Source organism: Protopterus annectens, chromosome 7.part1, assembly GCF_019279795.1.
Source record: "Protopterus annectens isolate FY-2018-M chromosome 7.part1, PAN1.0, whole genome shotgun sequence".
Taxonomy (NCBI): domain Eukaryota; kingdom Metazoa; phylum Chordata; order Ceratodontiformes; family Protopteridae; genus Protopterus; species Protopterus annectens.
Window position 1 is genome coordinate 66,785,962 of NC_056740.1, and position 17,651 is coordinate 66,803,612.

At 36.9% G+C, this 17,651-nt stretch overlaps 1 protein-coding gene and 1 long non-coding RNA gene across 2 annotated transcripts in view; one reads left to right on the plus strand and one right to left on the minus strand.

Annotated features, from left to right (window-relative positions):
* Positions 1-17,651, minus strand: part of FAM189A1 (family with sequence similarity 189 member A1) — a 2,511,558-nt gene that overhangs the window by 665,510 nt on the left and 1,828,397 nt on the right. The window lies entirely within an intron of this gene.
* Positions 1-17,651, plus strand: part of LOC122807635 — a 173,885-nt gene that overhangs the window by 38,145 nt on the left and 118,089 nt on the right. The gene's annotated exons all lie outside the window — the stretch shown is intronic.

The window sequence follows — 17,651 nt, forward strand, 5'->3', positions numbered from 1 at the left end:
GTTATTCTTATCTGTTATCACAATTATTTCCAATGACTTTTCATGCACACCTGCATAATCTGTGCTTCATTTCAGAGGACTGAGTGGCTGGTATTTATTCTTAATATATCAGACACATGCAATTACCATTTTAAATGGTCACAATGAAAGCTAGAGAATTATGCTCATGTTGTCGCCTTTTATCCTATTGTATTTTGAATTCTGCATCAAAATTTCTATTTTTTCCAGAATGCTGATGCCCTCATTTTCCTCTACCAATTCACACCTCTGTTTTGCTTATGACTACAAAAAACCCTGTGTTGTTTTGTGTAGACAACCGCAGGGTAAGGCATTACATTATGAGGCATTTCCAAGCATGCAGAACACAAGAGAGGTAAAAGGACATCACATAATGCTTTGTGGAGTAGTAAGGTAGGAGAGCAGCAGGGCATTCATCTTGCATTTTCCGGAAGCAGTATATTCTAACTTTATAAAAAGAAAATATTTCAGAATTCTCTGTTAGTTACTTCGAGGTAAGAAATCCTGCTCAGGCTCACTTTTGTAATGCCGTATTTAGTTAGAGGTCTGCAAAAACTTCATTAAGCTCTTCAGATTGCAACAATATGTGCTAAAAAAGGAAACTGCAACTGTGAAAAACATCTGTTTTCTTGTACTTATTGTATATACTATCATGTCTGTATTTATTATATTACCTGTGGAATTGTTTTCAGTAATATCCTTCTGATGAGATGTTACACTAAGGTTCAATCTGCTTGAGTTGGTGGTAGCTCAGGGGGATGTAAAAAATCCCAAGGTACCTATCAAAGAGAGTTGGGGAAGTTCCCCAATACCCTGGTCAAAAACTTTCTTGTAGTATAAATACTACCTTAGGTCTCCCCTGAAAAGAGGCACTAGTCTAGCTGAACTAACCTATTCAAGAAAAATAAATAAAACCCAAAGGTCTTCTGATTAGTTTTCACCAGGTGACATGCTATATTTCAGAGCTTTTAGCCAGTGGCGCGGGAATAGATTAGCCACAAAATGATTATATTTAAGTACACTGTAAACAAACAAGGGGAAAGATCTGGATTTTGTTGTCCCCCCTTATATTTACTCATTCACACTCTGATTAGTTGGAGTCTAGATTTGGTGGGAACCCAAAACATTTGAAAAGCCTGGATAACATACACCTCTCAACCTCTCAGAGCAAGAAATCTGTACAAAGCCAAAAATAATTGGGGGGACAAAGGTCCAAAAATAGGGACAGATTTTAAATATTGCTCCTATAAACTCTAAAGTTGCTAGAATGACAGATGTTGCATTATTATATATTTTCTGACAGATATGAAGTCTGAAACTCAAATATCTGTCATTATTTAATATTATTTAGTGACTTCAATCCTCAACAATTTTGCCAGAAAAACATACATTTTATCATAAACAGATCAAAAATATAAAGCAAAAATCTGGACATCTGGACATTCTGTGAAAATCTGGACAGTTGAGAGGTATGCTGGATAACCATTTAGTTACTAGCAAAGAGTCTAAGTGTAACACAGTTGTTTGGGGAGGGGAAAATAATCTTTGGGTAGAGGCAGGTCCTGAGGGTGAGGTGTGACCTTCTCTTCAGGGACACACATTCTGGCTTCCCACTGATCTAAATGTTGCACTGAAAGGCTATTTGTTTCTTCTGTTTGTCTATTTTTGCTATTACTGCAAGTGGGGTTACATAGATACCCTAAATGCTTAATTGCCTTCTTTAGCCAGTTACATTTATACTGGTCCAAGGCCAGTAGTTCTAATTAAGTTAAATGTTAATCCAGATATTTAGAAAAGGTTTTAAGAATCTGATGTAAGGGGTAAGGAAGCCTAATTGGAATGTCATCTCTCTCTCTCTCTCGCTTTCTCTCTCTCTACATATATATATATATATATATATATATATATATATATATATATATATATATATATATATATATATATATATATATATATATATATATATATATATTACTAGAAATAACTTTTGTTGGACATTAGTTCATCTCATATTTACACTAAATTTCCTAATCTGAATCAGCAGTGCTTACAGGCAAGATCAGATCACATATTAATATATTATATGTGAAGGAGAAAAGCATTTTCTTGCACGACAGCTGATGGAGCTATTTTGAAAGATTAGAGATCTCATATCACTTTATATGAGGAGCCACAATATCCTTTTTTTTTTGCAATGCTCAAAAGAAATCCTATGGAAGGCCAGTGGCAAGAGCTCGCCAAATAGTAGGGTGCAGTTAAGTTAACTTTTCTTGGATCCAATGTCACGGCAAAAAAGATGTATGAAATGCATATTTTCTAAAAGTATAAGAGTTAAAATGATATGAACATTATCTCTACTTGTCTACGCTGGATAAATTTATTATGGTCTGAATGACTGGAGCTAATATTTTGGCCCATGTATGTATATATATATATATATATATATATATATATATATATATATATATATATATATATATATATATAGTATTCCATGTTAAGAATACAAAGGGATAAGTAGTTGTTACTCAACAATGGATTATTTTAGGTTTTGAAAACGCATTTATCATTGTTTGTTTCTGTGATGGTGATGAAATTCTGGAAGGTTTGTGTAAAAAATGCTTAGCTGGCTACTGTGAATCATTAACAATGTTATATCAAATCCATTACACATTTGTTTTTCTAGAAGAGGTTATTCATGCTTGTGTTCAGAAAACAGATGCAGCAAATAATATCCCCGCATGTGGTGTGCTTCTTTAGTTGTGTCCTCACTGCAAGCTCATTAAGAATCATTTTCCAGATTTAATGACAGCTGAAATACCCTAAAATTATATAAGGCTGGCACAGCATCCATGGGACCTGACAATATCCCAGGCTGCATTCCTACCTATGTACCATGTTCAATCATAGCCTCACCTCAGGCTTTGTAGCCTGGTCTGCAAGGCCATGTAACGTATCATCATGGCACTCATAAACAAAGACATTGGTAATCTCCAAACTCTGGACCCTACCCAGTTTGGATTTGTAAAAGGCAGATCATGTCTCCTAAACCTGATTGACTTCTTTGAAGCAGTCAACAAAGCCATAGATGAGGGTAAAATGGTTCACACAGCTTATCTAGATCTCGCCAAGGCTTTTGACACCATCCCCCACTCTGGAATTATAGATAAGCTCACTAAACTAGGTATAAATTCCAATGTCACAAGATGGGTTGCCAACAGGCTCATGGACAGAACCCACACTGTGGAAGTAGCGGATTCCAAATCCGACTTCAGACCAGTGACAAGTGGAGTACCACAGGGTTCAGTCCTGGGTCCTCTCCTGTTTGGTATCTACTTCTCTGAAGTGCAGGCTAACACAGAAGGTCTTTGGCTAACAAAGTTTGCAGATGACTGCAAACTAGGAGCCATAATCAAAACTCCTAATAATGTGGACAAACTACACAAGGGCCTCACTGAGACAGATACCTGGTGTCAAAACCATGAACTGAAGCTTAATGCCAAAAAGTGTATTTTCATCCCCTTTGGTAAAAACTCTGTACCCATGTACTACCACATAGCTAGTAGTCTACTTAATGCTGAAAATTTGATAAGAGGCCTTGGGACACAGGTGGACAGTAGTTTCTCCTTTGATAATCACATCGCCACAGTGGTCAGGAAATCCTTCTACGTGGCTCATCTCATCACAAAAGGATTCTCATCCAGAAAAAAGAGGTCATTGTTCCCCTCTACTCATCACCCATTAGACCCATTATAGAGTACAATGCCCCTTTTGGTATGTACCTCACAAGACATCTACAGCAACTGGAAAGACCACAGAAATACCTCACAAAGAGGATTACTGGCCTCAAACAGATGTCCTACGCAGACCGTCTCATACTCTGGAACAGACTACCTATCTATGTCAAACAGAGCTCCTCATTAGCACTCTTCAAGAAAAATCTTGATGATTGGATGGGAAATAGGAAATTCACTCCAGGGATCACTTCTGTGGCTCTGCTCAACAGGGGCACAGGAAAATAATTTTCTTGGGTGGCGAAAGCCAGGGTATATTTTTTGGCTAGGCTTATATAGGCCCTAGGGCCAATAGCCTAGTGCCTACCTATGAACCTATGAACCTAAGCATGCAATTCCTTGATTATGCCAACATGTTTAATATAGAGCCAAACTAACAGTGTAATGTTCCAACATGCAATGTGGAGCTTAGGACGAGTACCTAGCACAAATACTGCTATTGATAATTAGTGTGCACTAACACTGGAAAGTGGCTTAGAGGATTAAGGAGCTACTAATGAACTGTTTCCTGTGGTCCAGTGATGCAAGGTTTGATGCCCCTATCCTCCATTGTCAAACAGTGTGTCTCTAAGCAACTTATTTAACCAGACACCACTCCAGGGATGAGTCTGAAAAAGGTCCATCGAGATTAAGGTCCATTGAGATATGTGCTCTCTTCTGGAAAACAAATACAAATAAAAAAAAAAACGAACAGTCAAATATGAAAATCAACTTCAGAACTCCATCCATCTACCATTCATTTTCTTGGCAAGGGTCAAGCTGATAGCACTTTGAGCAGCGAAAATCACATTTCTCAATTCCAGGGACATTCTGCAGCTCATTTTGTGTGATCTCTTAGAATTTCCAGGCAATCTGAGGAGAGAATATCTCCATAATGTCCTGATTCTACTTCAAGACCTTGCCCTAGAGGTCCATACCTTGTATATCTCTGATAGAAGACAGCCTTACAAGCTTACTCAACCATCTGAAAGACATTTTCCATAGCCTCATTCAACTCCTCCCACACCCAAATCTTCACTCTGGTGAATCCTGCAATTTCTGCCTTCTTGGCTTATTAGTATTTATCAGTCCAGTCTGGAACAACCACCTGTTAGCATTGCATCAAAAGCCAAATAGCTTTCTTTAACTGGCTTCATCCAGCAGCTCCAAGGTCTACAGTTATGACAAGCATCAACTATATTTTGGTCATAGTTCCTTTCCACTGTCTTAGTAGTTAAGGCATTAACATGGTCCAGTCAGACTCAATCTTTAACTTCCATAAGTATACAAAAGGATGTGTTCTGAAGGAGAGAAATGAACTCATTCCACATGGAAGCATTTGGTTGGGTTTCCCAAAACACCCTTACTACTTGTTTGGGTTTTCCTGGTCAGTCCAGGTAACAACTCGTGCATCTGATCCAACCATTCAACAAACAGTGATCAGTTGACTTCAGGACTAACTATACACAAAATGTTCCCCAATGGCTAAGACCAATTACTATGTTAGCAGCAAACTTACACCTAGGTTGCAAAAGGAGGAGGAAGAGGAAGAAATTGGGGAACCTAACAAGTTATAGATAATATCCTAATTCCTGAGGTGCACTGGCTACCATGGGAAATAATGGCATACAGTTAGTGCACTCATCACTTGATTATGCCATTATGAATAATTCAGTTAATTCATGCAAAGATGAAACAGATAACATATTTCTCCAAGACTGTGATACAGATAAAGGATCAGGTTCAATAAGGCAGGTTTTTCCAACATGTACATTGACCCGGGTTTTTCAAGACAGATCAACTATTACATTTTAAGGAATCCACATTAAAATTGCAGTCAGCAGAGGAGAATATCCCTGCATAAAATATATCTGAAAATATAAATGCTTAGTATATGACTGTAATGCTGAGTTCTGTTTGTTCCATCTGAAAAAAACAAGAATATATCTCTCAACTAAATTTACTAGCAGAAAATTAAATAGTAGATAAGTAAATAATAAGCACCTAATGTTCAAACCTTATCAGTACTTGTTTATGTGCTTAAAATATCCATGCTTTGTGACCTGCAGGTAAAGTTATACAGGAATTAATCGCAGGTCTCATACATGGGAGATACTGCATAACCTTCTGTTATGTTTAAAATACTGCCATGTGTCCTACACTAAAATCTGACTTGCACTGCAGGCAGACTAATCTATGAAATGAGGAGAGATCCCCCTCCCACAATGGTGAAAGGCTAATATGTCCCCAGCCACTGCCATTATTTATGACACAACAACAATCAAAATGTGGAGTTTGTGAGAAGAGATTACGTTTTCTCAACAAGCCTCATTTTAGTTATAAGAAATCACTGTACGTGGTGCTATTACATTTCATTTAAATCATCCTAAACTATATTGTGACTTATTCATACCCATATACTAATACACATTTTCCAGTCTTACGCTGACTGTAAATCATACTGCCACAGCACTAATTGCATGTTGTACTATTTTTAAATGATTTACAAAGAGAATACATTGTGTCATGACATTGTTCATAGCAAGAATACATAAGTGAGGACAAAGTAAAAATTCTGACCTTTTCTGCAGTCAGATTATCAGCTACTGTCTCCATCCTATATAAAGAACACATCAGAATTTTAAGGGAACAGTGGTCATGGGGGCATGCAGGAATGCGCAAACATGGTAAATCCCCTGCTGAATAAACCTTTAATAAATTCAAAAATGTCAAGTAAATAAATCTCCAGGTCACTGTTAAGGTTGATGGTGCAGTTTTCCCATTGTTATGATTGCTATCCTGTTACTGTCTGACATTGTGAGTGGGAGAATTTGAATGCAATATATTGGCACATGGCACCTGTCTATTCTTGATTGACAAGGTCATCCATCATATTTCATAGCAGCTGGACAAAGAAATACAACTTTAGTTTTGCGCTATTTTATAGTTCTGATAATGGGCAATTTTGATTTATAGACGTAAACAAATTCTGCTTAGTGCTTATCTTCAATTCAAATTTCCTGTTCTTTATATTGAGAGGAGCTTATGTCCAATAGCTCATCTTTCATGAAACTTAAGAAACCTGCTCTCGTTGTCCTTGGCCAGAATTCATAGCTTCTGAAATTATTTACATGTGATAAGGTGGATTCTTCAGATCACTGATTTGTTCAATTCTCAATATGTCAATAGATTTGACAGCCATTTACAAAAGGAGCACATGCTCAAGGCTTTCTATTTTCTCTGGTAAGCTAAAAGTATGTACTGTATGTCATCTGGCTCTGTTTTGTTGTTCATTCAGGCATTCAGTTCTTTTATTCTATTTTAAGAGGAATCCAGTGTGCAGCCCTACTTCTTGCAAGGGGCCATCAGTATAAGTTACTGCAGTCTCAATGGCTTTCGGTGTTGATCCAGATTCAGAGGCTATGGCTTTGAGATCTGCAAACTGTTAGTCCATAGATTGTTGTAATTAAGTTATCAATGCCTTAGGTTCCCTGGTGGCTTTTTATCAGTTTAGCCAGTTCTACTGTACCCATATTATTGGCTGAGTGACTAGTAGACCTAACAGGTGGAGCCACCATTTTGAATAAGTTCATGCAAAGTAGTGGGGTCACAATGAGTACTGCAAGCAAATATTCTTTTTTTATATGGTTGTTTTACCAAGTGTCATGTTTTATATTCTTTTTCTTGTCCCATTCTCATTAAGCCCTGACTCTGCATATTCATTCCACATCACCAGAGCAAAAGTGAATCACAACATGGCCATTATTCAAGCAGCCATGAGAGATTTTCTTTTTTCCAGCCTTAACCCCTACCTTGACATCTTTCAGACACACTCAGAGAACTGACAACCTGTTATGTTCTCCATTGTGAGTATGCATGTTGTAACAATTGTCTATTGAAGTCTACCCCATGGATGCGGCTTGGCAGGGCAGAGCCAAGTGCATGTCCCCAACACATATAATGCATAGTGTGCTCCCACCTTCTCTCTCTCCCTCTCTCCTGTAAGTGACAAAACTGCAGTGGTGTAGACATCCTCTCTACTCCCTAGTGTTGCATGGGCTAACAACAGCTGCTTAGTCCCACCTTCCTTCATTAGATCTTTAAGCATCTGTGTCAGTGGCTGAACCTAAATCATCTAGGGTGAAGTTAGTGCTTTATCCCTTTCTATCACAGAGCCATATCTTCCCTGCACCACTTTTAACTTTTAGTGGCTTGTCACATACCAAAATCCCCAGCCTCAAAAATAAAATATTTGTAAGCATGCAATATTGATAAATTTTGCATCTACACATTTATTTATTTGTTTATTGCCTAGACAAGTGGGCTGGTCTGAAACCTTTTGCAGCTACTATTCAGATCAAAGGTACAAGAAAAAAAGGCTGTTACCAGGATAAAATATGTGAAATAAAATGTCTAATCTACAAACACAAAATGAAATGTTAAACAATGCAATGAACAATAAAAGCAGATGATTTATTAGTGAACAACAGTAATATAGGAACCTAAACAGTACTGGTTAAAAATAAACTCCATTACAGCCACCTAACAATTCAGATCATCAATTAAACTGGTTAGCAATACTAAAATGTAAACATAAACAATACTGGTTGAAGACCCATTACCATGAAATTCACTCACTGGGTATGTGCATGCAACTCAGATCAGAACCAGATTATGGTCAAATGTGACCATAGACAGGGTAATGGATCACCCTCCCCCCAAAAAGCCATTCCAGTGTCCCCCATTAATTGTCTCTCTGTCCCCCAAATACAGTAAACATTGTTTAAACCTGTCGGTGTACACACTATTTTCTTCTTTAGTTTTAAAATGAGTACAGAGATTTGGATTTAATTTAAAACAGTAATTTCAAATATTATAGCACAAACACTGAAGGCCATTTGCTAAACAAAACTAAACAGTCACACATTTAAAATGGACTTAGCATGAGCAACAGTAAACTTCTCTTCCCTTGAAATTCTCATTCATTGAAAATGCATCTGACCAGTGGCGGATTAAGTGTACCTTGGACCCTGGGCTGTTTTCAAAACATGGGCCCCATGCACACATGTTCTTTGATTCGCCTTTCTGATTTTTTTTTTTAATTATATTTCTTGTGTAATATAGCAACATTTAATAAGTGCATTTTAAATTTATAGTTTGGAACAGTGTTCTAGTAAGCAGTGAAACTAAATATATGAAATAATAATGAGAGAAGTGCCCATTTTATAACATTTCACCCATAAAAGGCTACTCAACTTGCTGTCATTATAATCCACCAAAATCTGTATTCAGAAATGATGGCCACTAAATTGACTGTATACTCATCACATGTCTGATTGTGAGAAAAACTGTCCATAGTACAGTATTTTAATTTGCTTTACAGAAATGCAGACAAGTCCTTTAAAGATAGACTAATAACCTTTTATCAGTTCAGCAAGGTCATTTTATATACCACCCCCCCAAATATAGCTACATTGTTGACTGCATGTCTTTTGTCAAATAAATAAATAATGACAATAATGACTAAAGTCACATATTTCAAATTTGTTTCACATAAACAGAGTACCCAAAGTATTCCTACTTAATCCACACACAAGCACATGCATGCTAGTCCTGTAAAACCAGATTAAAGACTTTAAAAATGACCAGATAAGAGCATACAGATAAGGTTCTTTCATATAAAGAGAGCCCCCACCCCCATTAGCAGTTATAGCCACTTTATGGATGGTGCACACCCCTTACTGGAATTAAGTAATAAATTACTTGTACTTTACTGGTAGCTTTAGATGGTATGAAACTATATAAAATCATTAGCATTATGCCATAAGATCCAGCCAGGTTATCAGAGTTTAAGTAGAGGAATATTTATGAGGGTATAAGAAATATAAACCATTTGACATGTGCTAAGTCAATTTGCACAGTCACTGGTTGGGAGGGTGGCCAAATGGTTAAGGTGTTTGCCTTACAAACACAAGGTGCAGGGTATGAGTCTCACGAGGGATAATTGGCTAGGCTTAAAATGGCTCACAAGGGCAATTAGCCTAGTACTAATCTATGAACCTATGAACCTCTGCAGAAATAAGACATCTGAATAATTCCACATATAACCATTACTAATTCAGAGGTTGCTGCTACCAAACAGCTTTTAATTTCAGAGCTTCACTTACAAATGGATTGCTCACTGCCCTTAAAGAATAGATTCCCTATGTTGTATTAAAATATGGTGTGAAAGTGATATTGTCATAATGTTTCTTTTACTGGATCAGCTATCCAATGGGGGATGGCTGACAAACAATGACAGCTTAATAGTTACTAGAGATGCAGTCCAGGAGACCATTAAGGAGCCTAGCTCAAATTCCCAGTTGTTACAAAGCTGTCTGGTACAATGACTTACTCAATGTCACAGTGGGAAAATGGAAGTGGAAGGATTCAAACCCTGCAGCCTTGCCACAGGAAGCAGATCATTAACAAGTTGGAGCTTTATTCTACTGCACAAAATGTCAAATTAAGAGTTTTTAATTAAATGCAGCAACCCTATACAATCTGATCCTGTAGCGAATACTGTATCACAGTAATATGCAACAAGGACCACATAATGAATGCTGAAGATCAGACTGTTCTGATCATCACTTCAAATAATGCAGACTATATGACCTGTCCCTTTGCAGTTGTTGAAGGCTGTATAGAAAGTACTGCAAACATATATCATAAAATGCCACATGATTAGACTAAATTACATAATCCAGACCTATCAATAAATTATTTTTTTCCTTAGTGCAATGAATACAATTACAGAGAATATAAATGTTGCATTGGCTTTTGTTCAACAACTCACAAGTCATACAAAAATCAGAAATGGTACTGTATCACTGAATATAGCATATTGTTGATGACCCCTTCATTTCATTTTTACCTCTCCATGTCTTCTTTGTTACTAAGAATAACTATTCCATCTGACATTCCTCAGTACAGGTCTGACCTACCTGAATGGCTAATAATGCTGTATTGTTGCAGCACACCTGCACAGTCAACAGAGCTGGATTGTGGACAAATGGAACCCTATGTAGGGCAACCAATCAGACCATCCCAGTCATACCAATGTCCCATTTCTTGGCTGTCTCTCCCCAATTACTGCAAACACCCTTTCAGTGTACATACTATTTTCTTCTTTACCTTCACAGTTATCATACAGATTTGGATGTCATTTAAAACTTTTATTTCAAACTTACAGAAAAAAACACTGACAGATATTTTCTAAACAAAATAAACCATTTTCATATTGAAAACAGACTTAGCATGAGAAGCAGTAAGATTCTCCTCCCTTTAAACTTACATTCATTGAAAAGGCATTTGGAAACCCATTAAATTGCACAGACGTGCTGGGATTCATGTTCAAATAGCATATAATGAACCACTAATTAATGTCTATTTGAAGGGGACAGGAATTCAAAAGACAAATATTTAATCCAAACACACAGAGACTGTTAAAACACCTTAGGATAGCCTACTGGAGACAAATGTCCCTCTCTAGGTGCAGCCCAGGAGCACTGCCTGATGAAGAAATTGGCAGAGTCACATATACAAATGAAGATTTAGGGAATCAGACCATGTACTGCTGTTTAACAGCTCATAGCCATACTCATCTGCACTAAGTACTAGACAAACTGTTGTATCCCAAACACAGTGCATTTCACATGTGCCTGCGAAAAACAAGCTAAATTAAAAATGTATTCATAGTTAGAATATTAACGTTAAATTCACAGACTTCATGCCCAAGTAATTTGCAGCTAAATAATAAACACACTGTCAGCATTAAGGAAACTAAGGATCACATCCAAAGAACATGGCTCATGTGATAATGCTCCTGGATTATAATAAGTTTGGTGCCTCCACCAAAAAATCTCCCTTTTCAAAAATCGCATAACTGGAATCTGGAATGTCAGGGGATGTTGGGATAATACATATTTCATGTACCACTGGATTTTTCTCAACTGGAGTCTTGCAAAGAGAATCATAAGAATAATAGAAGTCAAGAAATCCAGAATCCTGAGAAATTCCCTGGCTAAGACACTAGTCTAAGTGGAAAATTTCAGGGATAGATCTAGGTACAGATCTATTTTTTTCTGTAGAAGAAAAGTTTTTTGAACTGTGGTATCTAGAAGACATCCAAGGAAAACAATTCTGCGAGAAGAGTTTTGTATTTTCTCCTGGAGCTAAAGTCTGTATAGGAGATCGCTTACCCATGTGAGAGATTCCTGACACTATGAAAAAGTCTCTGCAAAGAAAGGCAAGTGGAGCAACTTGAATACATTGCATTTTGCAGTAAGCTGTCACAAAAGCCATGTATTTTGTGAATGCCCTTGGAGCAGTAGATGCACCAAAGGGTAATGCTGAGAATTGATAATGTGATCCAGGGAAAGAAAACCTTAAGAAACATCTGAAATTTGGATATAAAGGAATGTGCTGAAATGTCTGTTTTAACTCTAAGGTCACCAGAAAACTCAAATGGGGAATAAAGGGTAACAAATTGTGAAAGGATAATGTTTTGAACTTGGCACTATTAAAAAGAGATTCAGAAAGGAAAAAGCCAGAAATGGTATCCAAGAATCTTCCTTTGGCACCAGAAACATTATTTCTTTAATGCCTTTATTGAATTATGTCTTAAAACACAGGCAAGCATATAATTATATGAAAGAAAACAAACCAGGTTAACATGCTCCTAGTTACAAATATTGTATTACTATCATCAATCCCACATTATATAAATTGCTTAGTTCCTGTCTTCCCTAAAGTCTCACTCCTCCTCCAAAACAATTTTCCAAAAATGCTCAGTTTTTCTATGTAATTTGCTCTTAGTCTTTTTGTTAATCTCAGTTACGATATTCAACACTTCAAATACAGTTGGTTTAGGCTTTGATTTCTATTTTCCAGTAATTACTTTTTTGTCAACCTCTAGAATTAAGGCTAAGTGGAGAGCTAACAGAAATATCTCTGATCAACAAAGTTTTATGCAGCTGAGAAATAGTACAAAAAAGGCAATACTTACAGATAAAAAGAACTACTACTGTAAACTGCAGCAAACTCACCAAAATAATCCTCAGAAGTTCTGGTCTAGTATCAATAAACTCCTTTCCCCAGGACACTCTCGAACACCCACCCCACTTGATGCAGATCCAAATCGCCCCCATCAAACTGCTAATACCTTTAATTCTTTCTTCACTAACACCATACAATCTCTAGCTAGTCAACTGATCCCAGATAACTCAAGCCTTCCCACCATCACACCAGACTCTCTACCTACATTCAAACTACAACCCATCTCTACTACTCTCATCTATAAATTTATTCAAAAACTCAAGCCATGTACTCCTTCTGCTGACCAGCTACCATCACAATATCTCCAAAAAGCAGCCAAAGTAATTGCAAACCCTAGATCCATCCTTATAAATAGGACAATCAAAGAGGGAACCATTCCAGATATTTGGAAAATCTCCCACATTATCCCCCTACATAAAGGTGGGAACTCAAATGACTACTCTATCGGCCAATAGCTCTCCTATCACCTTTAGCAAAAATTATGGAAAAATGCATTCACCAACGTTTACATCATCTATCTCAACATAACATAATAGCAAACTGCCAACATGGCTTTAGGCCATCACATAGTACCACTACTGCCCTATTATCCTTTACAGATACCATCAATAGAAACCGTAATAAAAACATCCTCTCATCTGCACTCTTTATTGACCTCTCAAAATATTTCGACATGGTAAACCACACCCTCTTAATCAATATTCTTGAATCCCTTTCCTTTGACTCTCAGGCTGTTAAATGGTTCAGATCCTACCTCAGCAACAGGCAACAGGCAGTTCTCTGGGAAAATCAAATTTCATCCTTTCTGCCAGTCACCCTCGGTGTCCCTCAGGGCTCTATTCTTGGACCACTTCTTTTCTCATTATTTATCAATGACCTCCATGTAGTAATTCCTCAAGCCACCTGCATTCAATATGCAGATGATTCTACGCTAATATGCTCAGCATATTCTCCATCAGAGCTATATTCTCTTACTCAAAATGTTTTTAACACTGTAGAAACATGGTTTACAAAACACTGCCTCCTTCTTAATGCCAAAAAAAGCAAACTCCTTCTCTTTACCCCTACTACCAAGTCCTCCCCCGTAGATTTCTCAGTCTCTTCAAATAATGGCACTATTATATTTCCTGACTGTACCACTAAACTGTTAGGAATAACCATTGACAGTAACCTTACATTTGATTACCATATAAATAACACCATTAAAACAGTCAACAGAAAAATAGGCTCCTTATATAGAATAAAACCTTTCCTAACCCCAGCAGCCAGAACCAAGATTGCTTACTCACATCTATCTCTACTCTTCTGTAAGCCTCACCTATTTATACCAACCTAAAGAAAAATAACCTTAAAAAACTAGCAATTCCTACAATAACATCGCCAGATTTGCAACCGGCAAACCCTTTAGAACCCACCACTGTCTGAACCTTTGGCAACTAGACTGGCTTGAATTCCAAAGCCATCTCATAATCTCCCAACTCACGATTGCTCACAAGATATTCTACCAACCCAACACCACTCCTATACTTTCCAATCTCTTAATCCCCTATAAAAATCTGAATTCCCTACGTTCTTCTAGTAAACTCCTCGCTAGTATAACCAAGTCTAACAACATAGCTGGTGATTCTCTGTTTACTAACGCAGCGGGAAAAAACTGAAACCTGCTACCCAATGAGCTAACACTAATCGCATCCTTGCCTCTCTTTAAACAAAAACTCAAAAAACACCTCAAAACGCACTGGTTATGCTCTTGTAGTAACCCTGACTAACCATCCCCTTCCACCACTGTTTCTTCCTCTTCCAAACAAACTTCCAAACATTTTATAGCATATTCATGTAAGCAAGGCTGGTACTGTTTAAACTCTAATCAACATACCGCTGAAATCTTTCTACCTGATGTGAAAAATTCCATAAGAATCTTACTGTGTTACATTTTTATTTTTCCTTTTTTAAGTGTAAATATTTTTACTGTTGTTTTTTTCAAGTGTAAATATCTTTAGTATGTAATAATTACTCATTCTATTTTTTTTATTAATCCTTTCATTTACCTTGTAACGATATTTTGAATTTTTCTATCTTGTTGGAGCTTTTCTCCCCGGGCCTCTACTGAAAATGGAAATATATCCAGCTAGACTAGCCTGGTTAACAAATGTAAAATAAATAAAAATAAATAAAAAATAAACTTAGCAAGGCCTTACTATGTCTAGGCAGTTCAGATCCTGTATCCCACCTCAAAAACATTTCATTAGTTACATCCATTTGCTCACCCAATATTTCTGGCAAAGTACTCTATATGGAGTTTTTAAAGTCTGCCAAATCATTACACTGCCAAAAGATGTGTTCCCAGTTATCTCTTTCTTCCCTATCACCCTTCCAACATTTGCCATCGACCTGAGTAAAAATTCTTTGGAGTGCTTGGGATATAAAAATCCCCATACAAATCCTTCCAAACAAAAATCCTAAATCTTCTAGACTTTGTTGCATACTTTGGAGCCATATATATGTCCTATTATTGTTTCATTGGGAATTGCACATGCAGTCTATCTTCCCAATCTTTTCCTCTCATTGGTTCCTATATTTATCATGCAATATTTTATATACCCTACTAATTACCCCTTATTTAACAGAAACCTCTATTCTAAATTTCAGCTAAAAAACTCTACCAGAGCAGGCCTTTCATTTATGATTCCCCTAGCCCTTTTCTCTTTGCCTATACTTTGATATCAGTCCCTGATAGGGAAGGCAATCTGTAGCCTTCAGTTCAAATGTCTTCTTGGTCTTTCCCCATTCTGTTTCCTTTCCCTCTGTAATTATTTGCTTCCAATACATTTTTCCTTTTCCATTTTTCTCCAATAAATTCCTGCCCCATATTATCTATTTTCAATACCCCTAATTGCAGTCATTCCCATTAGCAAAATCTCCTTTCTCCATTCTCATGTTGGCTTAGTTCTTAGAATACTTTCTGCTACTTTATAAATATAATATTATGCATGGCTGCTGTGATCCTCCTTAAGAATCTGTCTCCAAAATCCATTCTTTCATTATTTCTTTCATATCCCTCCCATTTCATTGTCATCCCTTTCCACTTTAAATTATAGCTATCTGCTCATTTTATGTATATGAACCTTAACTATGTAGTTCTAAAATATCCATTCAAATTGGGTAATCTTAAACCACTTTTTTCTGTTGGATGGATCAACTTATCCCATTTGACCTTGCCCTCTTCCCTTCCCAGATAAATGTTTTTAACCCTTTATTACTTATTGTCCACAATTTCTCCTCTGGTTGTTAAAAAATATGCCTAACCTCTATATAAAACCAAAGGGGCTAAACACATTTTCAGTGCTAGTATCTTGCTATCTATATCCATAAACAAGTACTTCCAATTTCTCAGTTTTTGTATCAGCTTTTGTTTAATCTCTTCCCACATATCCTTATCTGCCATAAAGAATCATTTTAATTCGTACTTCTAAATACTACATTCTATACACCGCAGCGATACCTTACTAAAAGGATACAAAGCCTAAAAAACATGTCTTTCATGTACTGACTCAGAGCCCTATCACTATACTTGGTATTCTGCAGACTGTGAAAAGGTGACCTGTGCCTGGCATACAAGGCATCCTCCAACCAATTATTGATGGATTTACTGCACATCAGCAAGTGAAATGACATCAGAAATACTTTTTGAGGGATCAAAATCTCTTCTGCAAATCAACAGAATGATTTGGAGGGGCAGGTATATTTCACAGAGTATACCACTAGTATAAAACAGACTCCCCAGCCACATAAAACAATATTCATCTTTGCCCATTTTCAAATGCAACTTAGATCTATGGATGGGAAACAGAAAATTTACCCCAAGACTGTCCTCTGCACTACTAATAGACAGATGCCACTCCTAAATGTTTTATCCCATGCATGGATCACATCAAATTATCTATGGTATGATCCCAGTTATTCTCATTAGGGGTAATGTATAATTACTGACCATGGGATGGGTAATGTAAATAAATAAATAGAATATATTATTTCAAGCACAAAAAGAAGGAAAAGTGGCTTGGCTTAAAATGGCCCACAAGGGCAGATAGCCTAGTACTTACCTATGATCCTGTGAACTTATTTTATTGTGTCCCCATAAATATGGCATTGTTTTCTTGGGGGCAGTAGATTGGCTGGCTGGGAAGTTACATACTTGTGACAGAAGTGTATTGATGAAAGAACAGGGGGATCAGGAGTAGGTTTTGGAAAATCCAGTTTTAATAAATCATAATACTTTTTTATGGATAATAGAATGTCATTATCTTCCCACTGAAACAACCAATTAATTCTGGGAAATGTTTCAGAGAAGGAAAGTCCTTCAAAGGGACAGGGAGAAGCTATACTGACCTCAGAGCTTGAATCAGAAACCTGAAGAGAAAGAATCTGTTCCTTCACAATCATTTTGTGGTTCAAAAACTTGAACCTATCCAGAAAACGAAGAATTTATTTTTCTTTTACCAGAGACAGCTGAACTGTTAAACATGAACCTATGTGGAAATGAAGAATCTCTTTTTCTTTTACCAGAAACAGGTGAACTGTTAAGATCAGGAGTGTGAACTAAACTCTGAGCTAAGTCCAATAAATCACTATTGTCCAATGTGACTAAGAAAGGAGAGGAAGTTTTTGCTTCTTTTTGACAGGAGTTTCTGAAAAAGCAGGCCCATCTTTACTGGGACAAGACTCCCAAGGGATAGTCATACAATTCTAGCTAGGCAGAGAGGT